Source organism: Cuculus canorus, chromosome Z (genome assembly GCF_017976375.1).
Source record: "Cuculus canorus isolate bCucCan1 chromosome Z, bCucCan1.pri, whole genome shotgun sequence".
Taxonomy (NCBI): Eukaryota; Metazoa; Chordata; class Aves; order Cuculiformes; family Cuculidae; genus Cuculus; species Cuculus canorus.
The window spans coordinates 59,929,709-59,947,713 of record NC_071441.1 but is presented as its reverse complement, the minus strand read 5'-3'; the positions used below and the strand labels follow the sequence as shown (position 1 = coordinate 59,947,713).

The window sequence follows — 18,005 nt, the reverse complement described above, 5'->3', positions numbered from 1 at the left end:
CTACAAATAACAACATTGTTTTACACATTGTGGTGCTTTGTTAAAAAGAAAGCCTCTGAATAGAGGGAAGCCATAGTTAAACACATTACAGAGGGCTATCTTTTACTTGTCACATTAAAATTGGTTATTTTAAACTGTGACTGCAAACATCTGCTTGTAGAAGCTTTATCTGAAATAATTCTCTTATGTCCTGCACTGCATTGCTCCAGGTACTCAACAGTCCCATTTGCAATAGACTTAATTTTTGGAAGGACTGGTCTGCATAACTGTTCTTCATTTATTTAGGTTTCTGACACACCATTAATTTTTATTTTTTTCAACTTTCAGTGAAAAATCTTGAAGATAGAATTGACCCAGAAGCTTTTTTGGTTTATTGTGATGCCAGAAGTCACAAGCTTTATGTAATTTTAATCTGAAACAAGAAATCAGTGAAGTTAGATATCTTCAAATGTCAGAGAGTGCTGCCTAAACTCCTTGCTCACTACAGAACATAAAACCAGCTAAGGCATGATTGGTTTTGAGTTTAATTCTATAGCAAACTGAGGAATATTTTCTTTGTTTTTCACTTTTTAACACTTGTCTCATGGAAAACAACAGTTTCCATCCTTACACAGTGCGTACTTACTTCTAAAATAGTTTAAACCAAGATATGGAATGTAAGCATTTACTTCTCAGCAGTTGTTAAAAAGCCATTACAGCTTGTATTTAAATTTATGCATTACATAAACAGTAATTAGTTCATGTGAAACAATGATGATGATGGTGAAAAGATCAGGCAACAGATGTGTGAACATAAGTGCCTGCACTTGTTTTAAACATCAGATGTGCTAAACAGAAGCTTAAATATCTTTGAGCAATCAATTTTGTTAATTCAATATAAACAATTCTTTGGATTTTATTCTCCACTTGAAGATACAGTAAATCATAGTCAAATGTTCTTCACAGTGTTGATCTTATAGCAGCGATTAAGTAAGTTGCCTTATAAAATGCATAAGCTGGAGAACAGCTTAAAATTGCCTTTCTCTCATCAAACCTTGTGGGTACTTACCATGCGTGTTTTCAAGAGTCTACTACAGCATAGCCAAGGGCCTGCTCGATACTCAAAAGAGGCTTATAAGAAAGATGGAAACAGGATTTTTAGCAGGGCCTGTTGCAATAGGACAAAGGTCATCCTTTGGTTTTAAACCAAAAGATGAGAAAATCAGACCAGATACAAGGAAGGATTTTTTTATGATGAGGATGTTGCACTGGCACACATTGCCCAAAGAGGTGGTGGATGACCCATCCCTGGAAACACTCAAGGTCAGGTTGGATGAAGCTCTGAGCAACCTGATCAAGTTGGAGATGTCCCTGGGGCAGACTGGATGACCTTTAAATCTCCCTTCCAGCCCATTCTGTGGCTCTGTGATCTGCAGCCTCTTGGGCTTTCTTGCTTTTGCCCATTCAAGAGATCTTCAGGAAACCTCTGCGACTGAACATAACATAAACTAGTGGTGGAGTGAAAGGCACCTCTCACCTGTTTTTTGCTATATTGTCTTTGGTAACTCAACAGGAGTATAGGAAATAACACACTTATATCACACCTTCACCTCACTGAGCTTTATCCCTTCCTGCCCTCTCCCAGGACGTGACTTAATCACCATATGCCCCAGGGTGGGAGGCCTCCTTAGCCCATAACATCTGTATTCTGCATAAAATAGTTGAGGTTTGCTGGCATGGGAAGGGAGTGACCATGGGTTGAGCAGTGGATAAGAAAGAGCTCAGGCTCAAGTCTATGTCTGACGTGAGGTCAAACTTCAGCTGCTGTGACTCCTTAATATGAAACACCCAGGTGTGATGAGAGGAGAGGTGGGGTACCACAAGGGTCTGTCCACACATGGTGCAGGAGGACAATTTGCATCATTCAGCAATGGCAGTTCTGCTAAGCTTAACTGAAGGTCATCTTTGTATCGCAGGAACCAAAATAACTTTGGGGCTGTGGATTGATAGGATGTCAGCATTGCAAGGCATGTTAGAGCAAGAGCTGTGGCTTCAATAAAACATCACAGGGGAAATTGTAGAATATGGCAGGAACAGGCTTTTGATCAGTGTAGATCTTCATTACTCTCTGTTCTCTGCCAAGAGCTCACCTTAACAGTTTGGCTGCCATAATATGGAGAAAAAGCAGTGTTTCCATCCGGACCGTGGTGGATAGCTCTAGCTGGAAGGTGCTAAACCAACTATAATGTATTACAAAAATTGTTTTGCATTTATTAGAAGAAGAAAAGATCAAGAATTGTTTCCACTATCCTTAACCACTTTATTGGTATTAAATCATATTAAGTTGCTGTTATTTTCTTGTCTTTGGCATTTTCTTCTGGCTGTTTATTCTGATTCACCTTGGCCTCCTGCCCAATGTGTATCAAGTGTCGAGAGTCAGTTCTAAACTCCATTCCCCTATAAAAAATGAAGAGAGATAATTATGTTTAAGAGTACAGTATAGAAAAAAAAGTAGCCATAATTTACTTCTATGGGCAGGTATAGAGAAAAACAATAGCTTTAAATAAACATATCACGTGAGCTGCTTGAATAGAACATGTATGCATACTGCCTTCATGCAGCTTGAAAAAACAGCTAGTGAGTGTGCAGGTAACAGAAGTGTGCAACGTCTTACAGTGAAGTATTTTGAATCTGGTGCTGTAGAAGACAACATGTCCAGTACAGGATGTGAAGACAGCCCAGGGTGCTCAATGCCCTGCAGGCTGAGAGTCTGAGGCATTTGCTTAGCCTAATATTTACTTCAGACTAACGCAAATAACTTCTTCATGTCACACAACGATGGACTGTTGTGTCAGAAGGAGGTAACACAAGAGAAACTCTGCTAAACTTAGACCAAGTCACAACTGTAAGAACATCAGTGTGCGTGCATGTTGAGCAGGTTTGAGGGGTGATGTTGAGTCTCACAGTCCTTAGGTGATGTATTGACTCCTTGGAAATTAATCAGTAAGTTGAATACATTCTGCAAGTTTTACAATTCACCATGTTTTAGACTTATAAAATATTACAGCTTGGGCTAGTAGTCAGAATACATCCAGAAAATGTGCAGATAAAGCAATTAGCTATTTTATAGTTGGCTTATTGGTGACAGTTTAAACTGACTAAGAACACATGCAGTCTCATAAGAGGGTCAAGTTAGGACTAAGTTTTTCTTATGGGGGAACAATAAATAGGTCACACAGTTAAATGTCAATACTAATTGATAAATGCATTCTACAAATCCAATGGAATTGAGGGGAATTTGCGGACTGCTTATAAATTATGTGAAATAGTTTTAACTGCCTACTTCACTTTGTCCTATCACTTCTAAGTAATAAAATTAATATGAGTAAATTAGCTAAAATTTCCTGTATCCTAATTAACTGAGGAACATCCTTATCCTTCTGTAATTAATTATTCTGTAAATATTGTCAGACAAATTAAAAACATAGCAAAGCACCTTTTTTCTTACAGCCATCCCTGCAAAATGTATTTTTAGTACAGTAAAACTTTCTGTCAAAAAAAAAGAAGTTGCTTATGGAGTGCAAAACTGCTTTTCTTGAAATACTATGTATGCCACAACCAAAAAGCAAACATGAAAACAGTGGAAATTTTGGAAAAAAATTGTAAGAAAAAACATTCAATGTAAACAAAAATTGCACATTGCATGCACTTAAACATTTGGAAAAGGAAAATAACATTTTACCAGCAGATATCTGAACTTATATGCAGATATACTGAGTCCTCATGAAACTTCTTGAAAGACTGAAATTTACCTTTTTCTTTATTTTATGTGAAAGTTACCTGGATATCCCAATTTATCAAATTTTGTAGGATTTTGTAGGATTTTGCATTGCACAGTGAAACTGAGTTTGACTGCTCATATTTTGAGTTTCTAAGACCATTACAAGATATTTAAAATGTGCCTCCAGCAAGTGTTAACATCTTCTAAACAAGACCCTTCACCTTTTACATAAATACATGGAGATACTGGCAAAATGTTAACAGTATAATGTCACTAGATATCACAGAATCATAGAATAGTTTGGGTTGGAAGGGACATTAAAGATCATCTAGGTCCAATCCCCCTGCCATGGGCAGGGACATCCCACTTGGGTAGATCAGGCTACCCAAGGCCCATCCAACCTGGCCTTGAACACCTCCAGGGATGGAGCAGCCACAGCTTCCCTTGGCAACCTGTGCCAGTGTCTCACCACTGTCATGGTGAAGAAATTCTTCTTTATGTCTAGTCTAAATCTGCCCCTCTCCAGTTTATACGCATTACCCCTCATCCTATCACCACAAGCCTTTGTGAACAGCCCCTCCCCAGCTTTCTTGGAGCCCCTTCAGGTACTGGATGGTTATTATAAGGTCTCCTTGGAGCCTTCTCTTCTCCAGGCTGAGCAACACCAACCCTCAGCCTGTCCTAATATGGGAGGTTCTCCAGCCCTTTGATCATCCTTGTAGCCCTCCTCTGGAGCCATTCCAACAGTTCCATCTCCTTCTTGTGTTGAGGATTCCAGAACTGGAAACAGTACTCCAGATGAATTCTCACAAGAGGGGACTAGAAGGGCAGAATCTCCTCCCTCAACCTGCTGGCCATGCTTGTTTTGATGCAGGCCAGGGTACGGCTGGTCTTCTGGGCTGTGAGTGCATATTGCCAGCTCATGCTGAGCTTCTCATCAACCAGCACCCCATATGAATATACTATTTCACCTCACAAAACTTTAGAGGTAGTGAAGCTTTTGCAGTGTGTTTCACAATTGGAAAAGAAAGGGAGAAAAGTGGAGCAATCTAATGAACGCATTTGTGAAGCACAATATGCTGCCCTCATCTGTTTGGAGTAACACTGTTTACAGCTGTGATTTGCTCCTCCTTGTCTAAGACATTTAGTCAATGGGGACAACCCCAGTTCATCACTTTCTGAGTTTGCCTGTGATTATCCCCTGCAATAATCAGCCAAATAGCTATCAGCTTAACAGAGTGCAACATAATTATGATGAAATTGCTTTTTCAGTATCCTTACGTCAAGAATATACTTTGGACAAGCGCATTGGAACCTTTAATAGTGAGAATAATTGCTTCAAACAACCTTTGGTTGTTTTACATGCCCTAGAAACCTCTTTCAACCCCTGCAAGTCCACAGCCTGGACTTGCACTTCAGCTGAGGAACATTGGTTTCTTCATGATTCCATCCCAATATCCACTCTTAATGCTTATTTAAATGCTTATATGAACTAAATAGATGCCATAAATCTTTTTACGATTTACCTATTGATTCAGTCTAGTTTGTGTCCAGAGCCAGTAATGGCAAATCAGTTTATATGACTTTTGTTTCTAGTTAACAAAGCCAACAGCAGAGCCATGTTCAACAAAATCCTCTTCAGGTTGCTTCCAATTTCAAAAAGTGTTCACTGACTTTGTCTAGCAGATTCAGCAACATCAACCCACAAACAAAGTGTAAGCTGAAAATCACTGTTTTCCATACATCTTTGTTAATAGGAGATTTTATACTTGTTCTAGATCTGCAACTGCATAATTGTAAATAATAAGGCAAGTTTTAAAATTCTTTTATGTTTTCTCCCCATGTAAATGCAACAGATGTGCAAATAAACAACAGCTAAATTAACATCTAGATTCTAGTAAATAAATTTGTTTTGTTCTCCTGCCTTTTGAACACATAGTATCAGCTGAGGTCTTTTAAAACAATTTATCTATCTAATAAGATGTTATAAAACAAAATAATATGCACCACTTACCACATATTCTGGGTTTTTTAAACTACATTTTACAGTGAATAACAAATACTCATACTGAACCTTGTCAATAGAAAATATTTGAATAAAACTTTCATAAGGTTCTCTAACATAGTCGATAAGAGAGAGAAATTCCACTGTTTACAACACCGCTCTTGTTGCTGGCATCCTGAGAAACAAGAAATATAAATATATTTTGATGAGGAGAGAACTGTAGGCCACGCAAGTTCTTTCCGTAGTTATTATTTTGTGAACTTTGTTCGTATCTCTAATCAAAAATGAAGGTTTATTAGCCACTTCTTTATTGGTCCCTTCCACTGCCCTACGTCACAATGAGAAGAAAATTTACAGCATTGTATGTGCGAAACATCTGAACTTTCCCCAATTTCTGCATTTGCATAGCAGTCCCCTGAACTGCTCCATACTTCAGTGCGCCTACATGCAGAAATATGTTGCAAATAAGTTACTTATTCTTTAAGGTATTTATTTAAGTTTTTAATCTAATCTCAATATGATATTGGTATAAATTTCAGGTGATTTGTGGGGTTTTTTTTGTTTTGTTTTGGTTTTTTTTTGGTTTACATGTGATGAAACAATTAATTTGCCATACAATATCTGCTGGATATTTGATGCAGATCACAGAAAGAGCTTTGAAGACAGCGGCTCTGCACTGCTGGAGTATTGTAGCACCTTGAAGAGCAAATTTGTACAACTCAGGCAAAGTGTGCCCAGGGCCATGCTGAGCACATAGAATCAGAGAATCATTAATGTTGGAAAAGACTTTTAAGCTCATCCAGTCCAACTGTCAGCACAACACCACCGTGCTGACTAAACCATGTCCCAAAGTGCCACGGCCACACGTTCTTTCAACCCCTCCAGGGACATAGACTCCACCACTTCTCTAGCTCCCTGTTTCAATGCTTCACCCTTCTTTCAGTAAAGAAATTTTTCCTAATATCCAACATAAACATTCCCTAGTGCAACTTGAGGCCATTTCCTTTCATCCTATCACTTGCTACTTGTTATCTACCTTCCCTGAGCACTGCAAGAGGACAGCACAAAGCTGCAGACTGAGAATAACTAGTGAAGCTGCAGACTGAGAATAACTAGTGAAGAAAAGACAGGAATGGGAGATTTGGAAATTAGGGTTAAGGCTAACATCTCTCTCCTATGACTTAATGATCTGATGTGCATGAATGTGGTGTTCACAACTATGCTCTGAAACTGGATTTTGCCCTCCAGAGTCTTTTTGTGCAGGTACTGTCTCACATGGAGAACAGAAGCAAAGAGGAACTATGAGCAGATTGCTTTGTCCTATACGTCGATATGACTGTTTTCAGGAATTTGGCCTCACATTTCATATAAATTCCATACTATGTTATCTTTTCTTAAAATATGTTTAATATTCAAAGTGTTTTAAGATGTCTATTTAAAATTTTAGTTTGTAACTTATTTCACTCCTCCCTGAATTTGCTGCCTTCTTTTTGATAGGTTTCCTGCCTGAATTTCAACCTAGTGTTCCTTACACATGTTTACAAACTATCAGTTGCTATCGTTAAGCAAACACACCAAGGTAATCTGATTTCAAGATCATAAATATATGTGATAAAATCAACTCTTATTACAGCTGAACTTGCTGAACAACTGTTCTCAGACAAACATTGCTAAAAATAAAACATGTATCTCCTAGGGTGTGCAGAAGAATTCTGGATAATTGATCCATGCTGTAAAAGATTTTAAAATATCCCAGCTCAGCAACAGGAAAGAACCAGTTCTGCAAAATGTTGATGCATTGGAACTGCATACTCTGTATAAATAACAAAAAGATACATATGCCTACTAAATTGAAAACAAAACTAGGAGATCACATATCATCACAACCGCTTGTTGGAAAGTTGCTGCCAGTTTCATTAACAGCCTCTGCCTCATTCATTTATCTTCTCTTCAACCTGAGGGTAATCTTAAAAACAGGACATCTGTAGTCCTGTTTAACTAGAATCCAAAACCCATTGGAACCAAAAGGCACATTTTCTCAGACTAGATGAGAAAATGACTTGGAAGAAAAGCTTCCAAGAGCAGATGATCATCCTGCTCAACCTACTGCTAGCCATTCATAAATATTTAAAATTTTCTCTGCATGCAGAGCTAGGAAATCTGAAAGAACAGCTGTGTTCAGGATTAATCTGGGTTTTACACAGCCTGAACCAACTCTACAAGGGACCTTATAGAAGTGGTTACTAAGACTAGCTATTGTCTTTGGCTGGATCACTCAGAGGATGTAATATTCCTTACCTGCCTCTAAGTGGCAATAGGCATAACGTTCTTTCCTGTGAAAAGGACACATTCTTCTCTAACTGTAAAAATCAAGAAAATCACTCAGCCTCTTCCATCTGGCTAAATTCTGGTCAACCAGCCTAAAGGAGGGGAATATCCCAACACTATTACTTTAGAAAAGTGAGATTGGATCGTGAGAAATGAAAGACCAGTGAAACTATTTGTCTGTGAAACTTTTGCTATTGTATGAAATATTTATATCATAATAGTTGAGTGACCAACACTGTTCAAAGAGGGTCAATCCCATCCTTATCTATTTGTGTTACGGGGAAAACAGAGACCTCTGCTTTGATCAGCTCTTTATTTTTTGCCTTTTTTAAAGTTTTTCTCACATATCTGTACAAAAACATCACACAAATATTTTAAAGAAAGCAGAATAGCAATGATCTACAAAGCCTGAGCTGAGAAAGGTATTTCAAAGAGTAGTTTCTGTACCATTGTTTGGATGGAAATTTGAAACCATATCAGAGCTGTAATCTTGAAAAATAGTGTTTTTCTAACACTGAAGATGCCACGAAGTTTAGTTGGCCTGGTAATAGCATTTATCCAGCCTGTGGGAGACTCATCTTCCTGTCCTTTCTCTACTGAAAATGCAAATTATCATCTCTTAGTCGGGTGCCATTAGCATCAGGCTTCTCCTGACCTCACAGACTGAGTAAATGCTAACCCAGACAGCAATAAGAACAAATATATCCCTACCCTGCCAAATTCATAGCTTGCTTTTGTGTGTAGACACATGCCTGAAAAACAGGTGTATAAGCAATCATCTCTCACCCTATAGTATGATAATCAAAAACAGTCATTGGGAGAATAAAACCTGTATATCTCTTCTATCCGAAGGGCAGGTGTCTGCAGAAGCAGCCGTTCCACAAGCAATTACTGTTTTGTGTGTGCAGAGATGACCAATTATAGTGTGTTGATAGTGGGTTAGAAAATTAAATGAGATCCACAGAAATAAATTGTGTCTTCTAATTATGCTTGTTTAAAATTTATTTTATTTTGCTGTTATTCCCAAAACCAGTAGGAAGACACTGTGCAGATCAAAGGTAGTTTTCTGCAGAATTTCAAGAGCTGCAGCAGCCTGGTCCCCCTTTTTAATGTACAGTAGCGGACTGATCTGAGCTAAGGCTTACTGATTATTTCAGGACTTCATCTCTAATTTCTGTGAATTAGCTAAGAGATTCAAGTGACAAAATATTAAAACAGAAAGCTTTTTATCCTATGATTAGAAAACAGGTAGCATAGACTTTATACTTTTTACATTAACCTTATACATTAGACACTAATTTAAATGCCAATGTGCCTGAAAAATACAATATACTTGGAGGACATTTGTTGTATTAAATCAAAATCTTTTGTAATTTGAACCTGTGGATGCTGAGACACCTCTGCTAGAATTCGGCCTACTATGTTATTTATTAAGATGTTAGAAGAAGATAAATACTGTCCTGAAGCCTACTGATAGCTAAGAAACTCTTTCTTTATTGCATTCATTTGCTTCCCAAGATTTAATTTGCTTTAACTTCTCAGGGTGCTTTTCTAAACCTTAGAAGTGTGCAACCTTTGTCAAAGCAATGGTAAGATAATTAAGAGTAACAGTAAGTAAACCAATGGCTTATAAAGAATTGAATTTTCATTTTATATCTAAATTCCACCACATACACATAATTTGCATCTCAATCATATCAGTCAAACTTATCAACAACACAGCAAACACAAATGCACTGAGAGAATGGATGGATTTATAAATACAAATAGGCAATTACATTACTAATCCACTGGATCATATAGCATTCTTAATCAAAACATTTGGCATGAGAATGAAAAATAGTAAGGAACCTGTAACACCTTTCAAGAAAAGATAAAAATTACAGCATGATCTAATTAGATACCCTTTTAAACAGATAGTCCTAAAAATTCAGGCGTGACGCTATTGATTTACTTTCCTGTATTATGAGCTCCAGGAGGAACTGCAAAGTTTTATCTTTCATGGTGTGTTCATCATTCAGTACCGTTAACAATGGAGGAACTCAATGGAGGAACCTAACGAAAGCACTGAAATAACACAAATATATTACCAAGACCAACTCTTATGTGCTCCCATAAACTTTATGTTTTATCTTTGGAAAAGATTCTGCTATTTAATAAGATTTAGCTTCTTACTTTTAATCTCCTATTGCAGGAGCAAGAAAAGACCTAGTCTTGCATTGGCATGTGGCAGTGTTGTCATGGATACACAAGTACGGTCCATCGCTTCCACAAGTAAATAAACAAGATTCTCAAAGTGTGCTCGGTAGGATTTACTAGCTCTCTAGTATTGTTAGCTGTACAGAGCTTTAAATAAGCAAGTGGTTTGTAGTTTTAGAATAATATCCAGGGCTGTGTGGGGGCACGCATACATGATTTATCTTCCTTTAGAAAAATCAAAGGGTAAATGTTAGCTGTATAACTACTGTCCTCGTTTTGTAATTCATCTTATCTTTGCCTCTTGTTTTTCAGAAGAAGCCTGTGGGTTACTCAAGGGACCATTCGCTAATGTGGCAGGCAGCTTGGCGTAGTCACCTGCTAATTGCTTGAACAAATGAGTTACATCTTTACATATATGAATAAATAAATGCAGTTCATCTGCTTTTATGGGGAAAAGTAATTTTAATGTGGCAACATGGTGTTCAGTGGTATTCTCATCACCTTTACTAACACAAAGTCCTCTCTCAACCCAGAGACTACAACATGAAATTCAGTCTTGCCAGAATACCTGTCAAAAGCTACAACAGGCTCAACTTGATTATATCAATTCGACATCTTCTGTTGATGAAGGGATGTAGACTAAATGCCCTAAGTTTGTGTTTCAAGCAGAAAAAGAACACATAGTTAAGAATCCCATATATTTTATAGTATATTAAGATTCGTAACAGTAAAAATCTTAGCTAGAGACTCGAATTTGAGAAATGAACATGAAATAGAGAAAAAAAATCAAGTTTAAAAGGTCTAAAACCATGAATGTTTAGCACTCTGAAAGAGAATTTACTGAAAAGGCCTTGCCATTTATAGAGAGCTTGCAACAGTAGATACCTCTTTCTTTCCTTGCTTAGAACGCCCACACTGTATGGTGATGCACTCAGGCACACACACACTGTGTGTATGACTGGGATATTTTGTTGGATTTAATTGTTGGCATATCTTTGCTGATTAACCAGAGTAAACCTAATTTAAGGCTAGAAAGAGCGAAATATTCATGATGAATAATTAGTTTGATAGATTCAGCATTTTTTTCATCTCTTGTCATATTTGCGAGCAAATTTCAAGGTAGATTTGCGTTTGTATTTTTTTTCCCCGCTGTATGACTTGTTACCACTATTCAAAATCCTCATTGTACCCACAGGTTGCCTTTAGCTGTAGAACTCATACTCTGCTGTACCCATTCTTTTATTTTTGGAGCTAAGGCTGTAAAGATTTGAGTGATCATTTTGACATCTACCAACAAAGCACCTACCATCAAAGATGATTTATTTCATTGAGGGCTGGAGAATGACCCTCCAGGATATAGCCCAAGGCACCTTGCCTTCAAGCACATTTCCATCAAGAAAGGGCATCAGGACTCTAAGCAAACAAACTTCTTTCCAGGACACGAAATTTACTTTCCACAAATATTTTGCCACAGGCACCCAACTGCCATACTATACCCTCCAACCATAGGGAGGGTATGAGCACAGCGAAAACAGATTAACATGGTGAATGGTTGTTTGTGATTTGAGGTGTTTGGTTTTATTTATTGCCCTTTACTACTAAAGAAATGGCATCATCATGCCCTACGTATTGCTTATGAGCTGTATGTGAGCTCCTTGGTGCAAGAATATCTAAGAGAGAATAAAGCATAAAGATATCCCTCAGAAATTAACCTTCTTAGGTTACTGCTTTGGAAGGCTAAATATGGGTAAGATTTCCACCCTTTGTGCAATAACAGTACTGTTGATGAGCAGGCAATGCTCGCCTTTCCTCAGATAGCAAGTACATTTTGCAAACCTACACTTTAAACTACTCATCCAGTGCTTAGAGAGTTAATTTAAATTTGATAACAAATGGCTCTGCTTTTGAAATTAATGTGGCCTGGCAACTTCATGAGAACCCTTCATAGGGCCTCAATTATGTATGTGGCTTCTTTGAGAAATAGTTTCACACATCTGACCCAAGGCCTGTGATGTTGTTGTCGTGAAATAAAACTGTACATAGGCAATAGTTCATTTCTGTGCAACCTCCATGCTTCTGTACTCCCCCCCATCCCTGGTACACACGTTAACAACACAAGAAATCATTTACTCCAGAGTGATTTTTTGCATTTCTTGCATCATCTCGTCCACTACCATCTGAATAAAAATTAACACATATTTGTTCCAATGTTTAAGCTGCATGCTCATTTTTTCTGTTTTAAGAATTTCCAGTCACCCTGCTGCACTGCCCTCATCAAAGCCATTGTGTGAAACCAGAGAGACAGACAAAGGGTTAAACACCCACATAATTTCATTTTTTTATGTTTTTTCTCTCCCCCCAAAATGGCTGCTTTGTCTGTGTGCATACACCAATAGCAAATGTCCTTCTGTTATTGTACAGCCAATTTGAAGTGTCAAGCATTCATATGCTAATGGCGGTACAGTTTCTCACTTTTTCACAGATAAATTGTAAGGGTTGTTACAGACAGTGAAATACAAGAATAAACAGCTTTTATTTCAGAAGTGATAAATTACTTTCCATTCAAATAACACGCAACACATGCTACTGACCATTATTGTTTCTATTCATTTCAAGTTTGCCTTCAGTTTTTCTTTCTTAAAACACTTAAAAATATTTAGCAGATGTAGCCAGAGTTGATACAAATTATTTAATTTCCTTAGTTCACTTTGCACTTTCATGATGTGAAGTTTAGTTTTGCTCAATTTTCACTGGCGGTGCAAGCTTTGTAATGGGTGCAGACATGGCTCACCCATACAGAGAATTCGTATTTTTTTAGGGCTTACAATAGGTGGGGTTTGAAGACTGAGATATTTCTTCTTATGTGTTAACAAAGTATGCTGTAGTATGCATGCATGGAATCTATTATTTAAAGATGTTACTTCCCTAAAATATAGCATGAAGCAGGAACAGAAGAAAATAATAACCAACATCTTTTTGTTTTGTTGCAGAATCAACATTTATTCAAACCAGAAAAGGCTAGGAGTTAAGAACAATCATTCATACTTTGTACCGGAAGTGAAACAGAAATGTTTCCAGAGAGTCTATTTTATGATATGGAACGAGTATTTGTCATGGATAAAACAAACTTGCTTATTAAGCAAAGACATTGAAATGAGTTTGCATTTCTACTGATTGAAAATGTGTGGGTTTACGTAACACTGCCAAGGATTATATCTATGTCCTCAATTCAGACATGAAAATGCATTTATATAATTATGTTCTTGCATGGTCAATCCATAAAAGTAAGGAAATTCTGAATTAAATACCCGAATCCAGACAGACACTGTAAATTTTGTCAGCCACTGGCAGGTGTCTGTGCCACCACACAAAGTCCATTTAAAGTCACTGCACCCTGTCCTAGCCCAGGGAGAAGAGCAAGGCCAGCTGCAAATAAATTATATCCCTCAGAGTCGTGTATGTTAGGGATTTTCCTTGCCTTTATAGAGATGGAAGGTAAAACATCAATGACAGATCAATTCATGCGGCTTCAGGTCACCACAAATTTGTGGTAAAAAGGAGTTAGGCAGTGCAAAATGTAAAGCCCTGTAGCATCAGCTCATGTAGATCTTGTCACCCTGCGCGTTTATAATGTATTTAACCAAAAGAGGAATTCTGCATTGGATGGTATCTTTGAGTTAAAAAATTATGTGACATCCCACAAATACATAACATGCACAAAGAACTGTTTGCTGGAGAGTGGGACAGTAAGGTTTATCCTATAAAATACAGGAGCTTTCTTATGAAAGGAGCTTACAGGAACTTTCTCACGAAAAAAAGCAAGAGAAACAGGGATGGAAGCCTTTGTTCATCAGCTGACATGGCAGCTGCTGCTCTTCTATTTCATAACAAAGCAAGAGCAATCCTCATAAAACTTCAACAGCCGATTATCATGGTTGACAAAGATATGTTTCTGGAGAGGTGCACCAACATGAACATTCAGCTCTCCCAGACTCTCAGAGTTAGCTTTCCTCCTGTATGTGCATACACTATCCATTCTCTAAATGCTGCCAGTGTTACAGACGTCCTCCAGGTCTTGCCTCAAAGAAGAACCAGGTTTTGCAACTGTCTTTTACAAAGCAATTACACTGTTCTCTGTCAAATTGAAAGAAGAATTAACCAGACTGCCCATAATCTCCTTTGAAAATCTCTACGGGTATTTGAAACGATGGTTGGAGTACGAAAGGAATGTCACAATGTCAGGGCCCAGCTTTTTCTGTGAGGGAGAAGGGACAAACTGGAAAGAATTTGAATTTTGGTGCTCAATCACATTGGCTATGGAGCCAATCTTCGTGCTCTCAGAGGGCTGATGACTCATTCATCCCATGGGCTTGCAGGAGAGTGGCTGCTGGAAACACTTCTGCACTTACTTGACTCTAACTATGAAAGTAATCCTATTGGAGTGAACTGACAGCAAATAATTCTGGGAGCAAGGACATTGTGAACATCTCAAGACTAATAAGAAAACAAAAATCAAATTCCTAGTGCCTTGAAGGCTCATGAAAAAAACAGTTTTCACCATATTTTTATCTACTTTACTTTCAGAAGTTTTCTTTCACCTTTTTTTTAGTGTAGCTGTTTTTACAGTAACACCGGGGAGGAGGGGGAGAGGAATACAAAAGCATGGAAAAAGAGAACAAAATGTGGAAATGTTCAATGTAAATATTGATCCTTTAGAAAAAGAAAGTACACAGAATACAGACCAGCCAAGGGCTTTTTCCTCCTTCCTGTGGCACAGAAAAATTAAATTAAAATAATGGAATTTAGATTAACCATGACAATTTTTATCTAAACCATGAAAAAATATATTTTCTTTTTAATAAGATACTTTCTTCCAGGCCTCAGTCAAAAAAATAATGCTTGCAAAGTCAAATAAATATACACAGCAAGAGCTGATCAGTCCTTTACATAGCGGATAAAACTACTAAGAATATGCAGTTGGAAGTGCCAAATTCTACAGTGCTGTGTTGCAGCTATTTGCCATAAGCTTATATTTTTAGAATAATTACAGAAAGAACATGGAAATATACAACTAAGTTCTTATAAAATGAGCAAAGAAAGATACTTTAGTTCTAAATGCATCGGAGAAAGTTTTGGGGTCTCTGCATCTGTGTTAGGAAGTGAGGAAAACTGCAGGAGGGATAACAAGAATGTGAACTCTATTCTACACCCTAGAGAAGGTGGTTCAAGGAAGAAGAGAACTAAAGAGTGATTTACTCCGTTGTGAGTCAATGTCCGTGCCACAGGTGTGGGTAACAACTTCCCACCAGGCCCCAGTGTAGACTTTTATCAGTACCCTATGCCAGGAGAAGGACTTTCAAATTCATAATTATGATAATTTAAAAATGTTAAGCTCTTGAGAGTTGTTTTCATGGTATGTTGAATTAAAAACTACTTATAAATGTTTAAGCTGATAGACAGTGAATGCTAATTAGACAAAAAGAGATGAGTGGGTCAAGGTGAAGAAGACACAAGGTTACAATTAGCATACATCATATCTTTGTGAAATTTTTGTTTAAAGCCTGACCACTGATATTTTACATGCAGCCCTTTTTGTTGTAAGATGGAATGCCATGGTCAATTAAGTTGATAGAAAGTAATGAACTCATATCTCTGAGTAATCCCCCCTGCCTATCCCTCTAAGGGTGCAGAAAGTTCCATCTGCAATGGGTGCAGGTGTTGAGACTCCACAGAAAAGGCATATCTGGAGAACTAAGAGAAGGTGCACAAGAGGCTCAAGTGTCAGTGTGGCCCTCTTCCAGGGATTATGGAGGTAGCACCACACCGTAGGATGGCAACTAACATGAGACAAAAATGTGTCTGGTCAACTACCTCCTCATCTCACCCTATTGCTGAGGCAGAAGCCATATCTCTTTAGGATCTTGGAGGAATATGGAGAATTTTTGTGACCGAAGATCTTACTTATTTTCCTCATATGATAAAACACTTTCCTGAGCTGTATTTCTTAAATAGGACTTGTCCCTTCGCATTTCAGACACAACATAAAATTACTGTTGCAGTTGCAATTTGTTTGCAATCATTTTTACAATTATGATTACTATTACCGACCAATAATTCTGAAAGCTTAAGATTGGAATGACTCAACAACCTGAGCCAGATCAACCTTCTGAGCTTTACAAGCCACTGCATTTCTTCTGTTCTCTCATGCGCTGAGCTCAAGGACCTCTGCTGTTTAACTAAACTGTTACTTGTGTTCAGCTAAATACATCTTCCAAAAGAGGCTTAATTTTCATCTGAGAGATGAAGATCCTGCAGCCTCCCTTGGTAATTTGTCTGATGATTGATCAGCCTTCCTGACGTAAGATTGTGCCTAATTTCTCATTTGAAATTCTCTGTTTGCCTTCAGTTTCTGGTCACTGGATTGTCCTCTGGCTTTTACTTCTGGTTTAAAGAGCCCTCTAGCACCCAGTCTGTTTTGCCCGTGAAAGTACATACACACTGTAATCAAGTCCCCTCTCAATCTGCCTTTTGATAAATTGAATATGTAGCGTCTTTAAACCTCTCACTGTGAAGCATTATCTTCAGTATAAGAATCATTTTGAGGTGTCCTTCCTACTCCCTTTCTGACTTTGCAGCTCCCTCTTTCCAAGGATCCAAAAACTGAACGTTTTTAAGGACACAAAGTGCAGACACAAATCCTATACAGTGCTACACCTGCATGTATAAAACCACCTTTTTCTCACCACAGCAACGCCGGAGTTTAATATTACACCAGATTTTTTTTCTCAGTTGTTACTTACTAGGGTGCAGTCTCATATTTTGCAGTCACTGCTTGCTTTCCACACGCAACTTTTTTTTGATATTTAGAAGCATTGATAAGATCTGCTCTCAATCTTCTCGTCTCCAGGTTAAACAGACCCAGGTCACAGCCTCTCCTCATAAGAAAGACGCTCCAGTCCTCTCATCATCTTTGTGGCCCTCTGCTGGACTTTCTCCAGTAGTTCCTTGTCTTTCTTGACAGGCAGAGCCCAGAACTGGGTACAGGACTCCAGATGGGGCCTCAGTAGGGCAGAGTAGATGGGGAGGAGAACCTCCCTCACGCTCTCCTTAATGCACCCCAAGATACCATTTACCTTCTTGGCCACAAGGGCTCATTGCTAAGTCATGGTTAACTTTTTAGCTACCAAGTGTCCTAAAAAGAGTTGCTTTCCAGTTGGTCAAGCCCTCACCTGTACTGGTACAGGAGGTTGTTTCTTCTGAGGTGCAGAACCCTGTGTTTGCCTTTGTTGACCTTTGTGAGGTTCCTCTCCACCCAAACCTACAACCTGTCCCGCTGAATGGCAGCAGAGCCTTCTGGTATATCAGCTGCTCCTCCCTGTCTGGTGTCACCATATTCCTGTCTGTGGAATCACCCATTAGCCAGTTCTGAAACCATTCACATCTTATTCATTTGGAGTTGGGTGACTAGGAGAATAGTTTTTATTTTACACACGATAGTAGTAGTTTTATTGAGAAGTTAGATCTGTTTGACAAAAACAGATTTAATTCCCTATTAGCTGATTCCCAAAGCACCTTCATTTCTTGTTGACCCAAGTTACTCAGGTAGGACAACTTGCCCTTTCTGAATATTGGCACAACAATGTTTTCCCAGTCTTCTGGCATTTCCTTGCTATTTCGAGGTTTATTAAAAATTAACAGCAGAGAATGAGTGTT

The 18,005-nt window shown here is 38.2% G+C and overlaps 1 long non-coding RNA gene across 2 annotated transcripts in view; it reads right to left on the bottom strand.

Annotated features, from left to right (window-relative positions):
- LOC128850348 (uncharacterized) overlaps positions 1-18,005 on the bottom strand; it is a 138,585-nt gene that overhangs the window by 10,101 nt on the left and 110,479 nt on the right. For both annotated transcript variants that reach the window (XR_008447681.1, XR_008447680.1), the window contains one exon: positions 2,130-2,436. This is a non-coding gene — a long non-coding RNA (uncharacterized LOC128850348). The remainder of the gene's footprint in view (positions 1-2,129; positions 2,437-18,005) is intronic.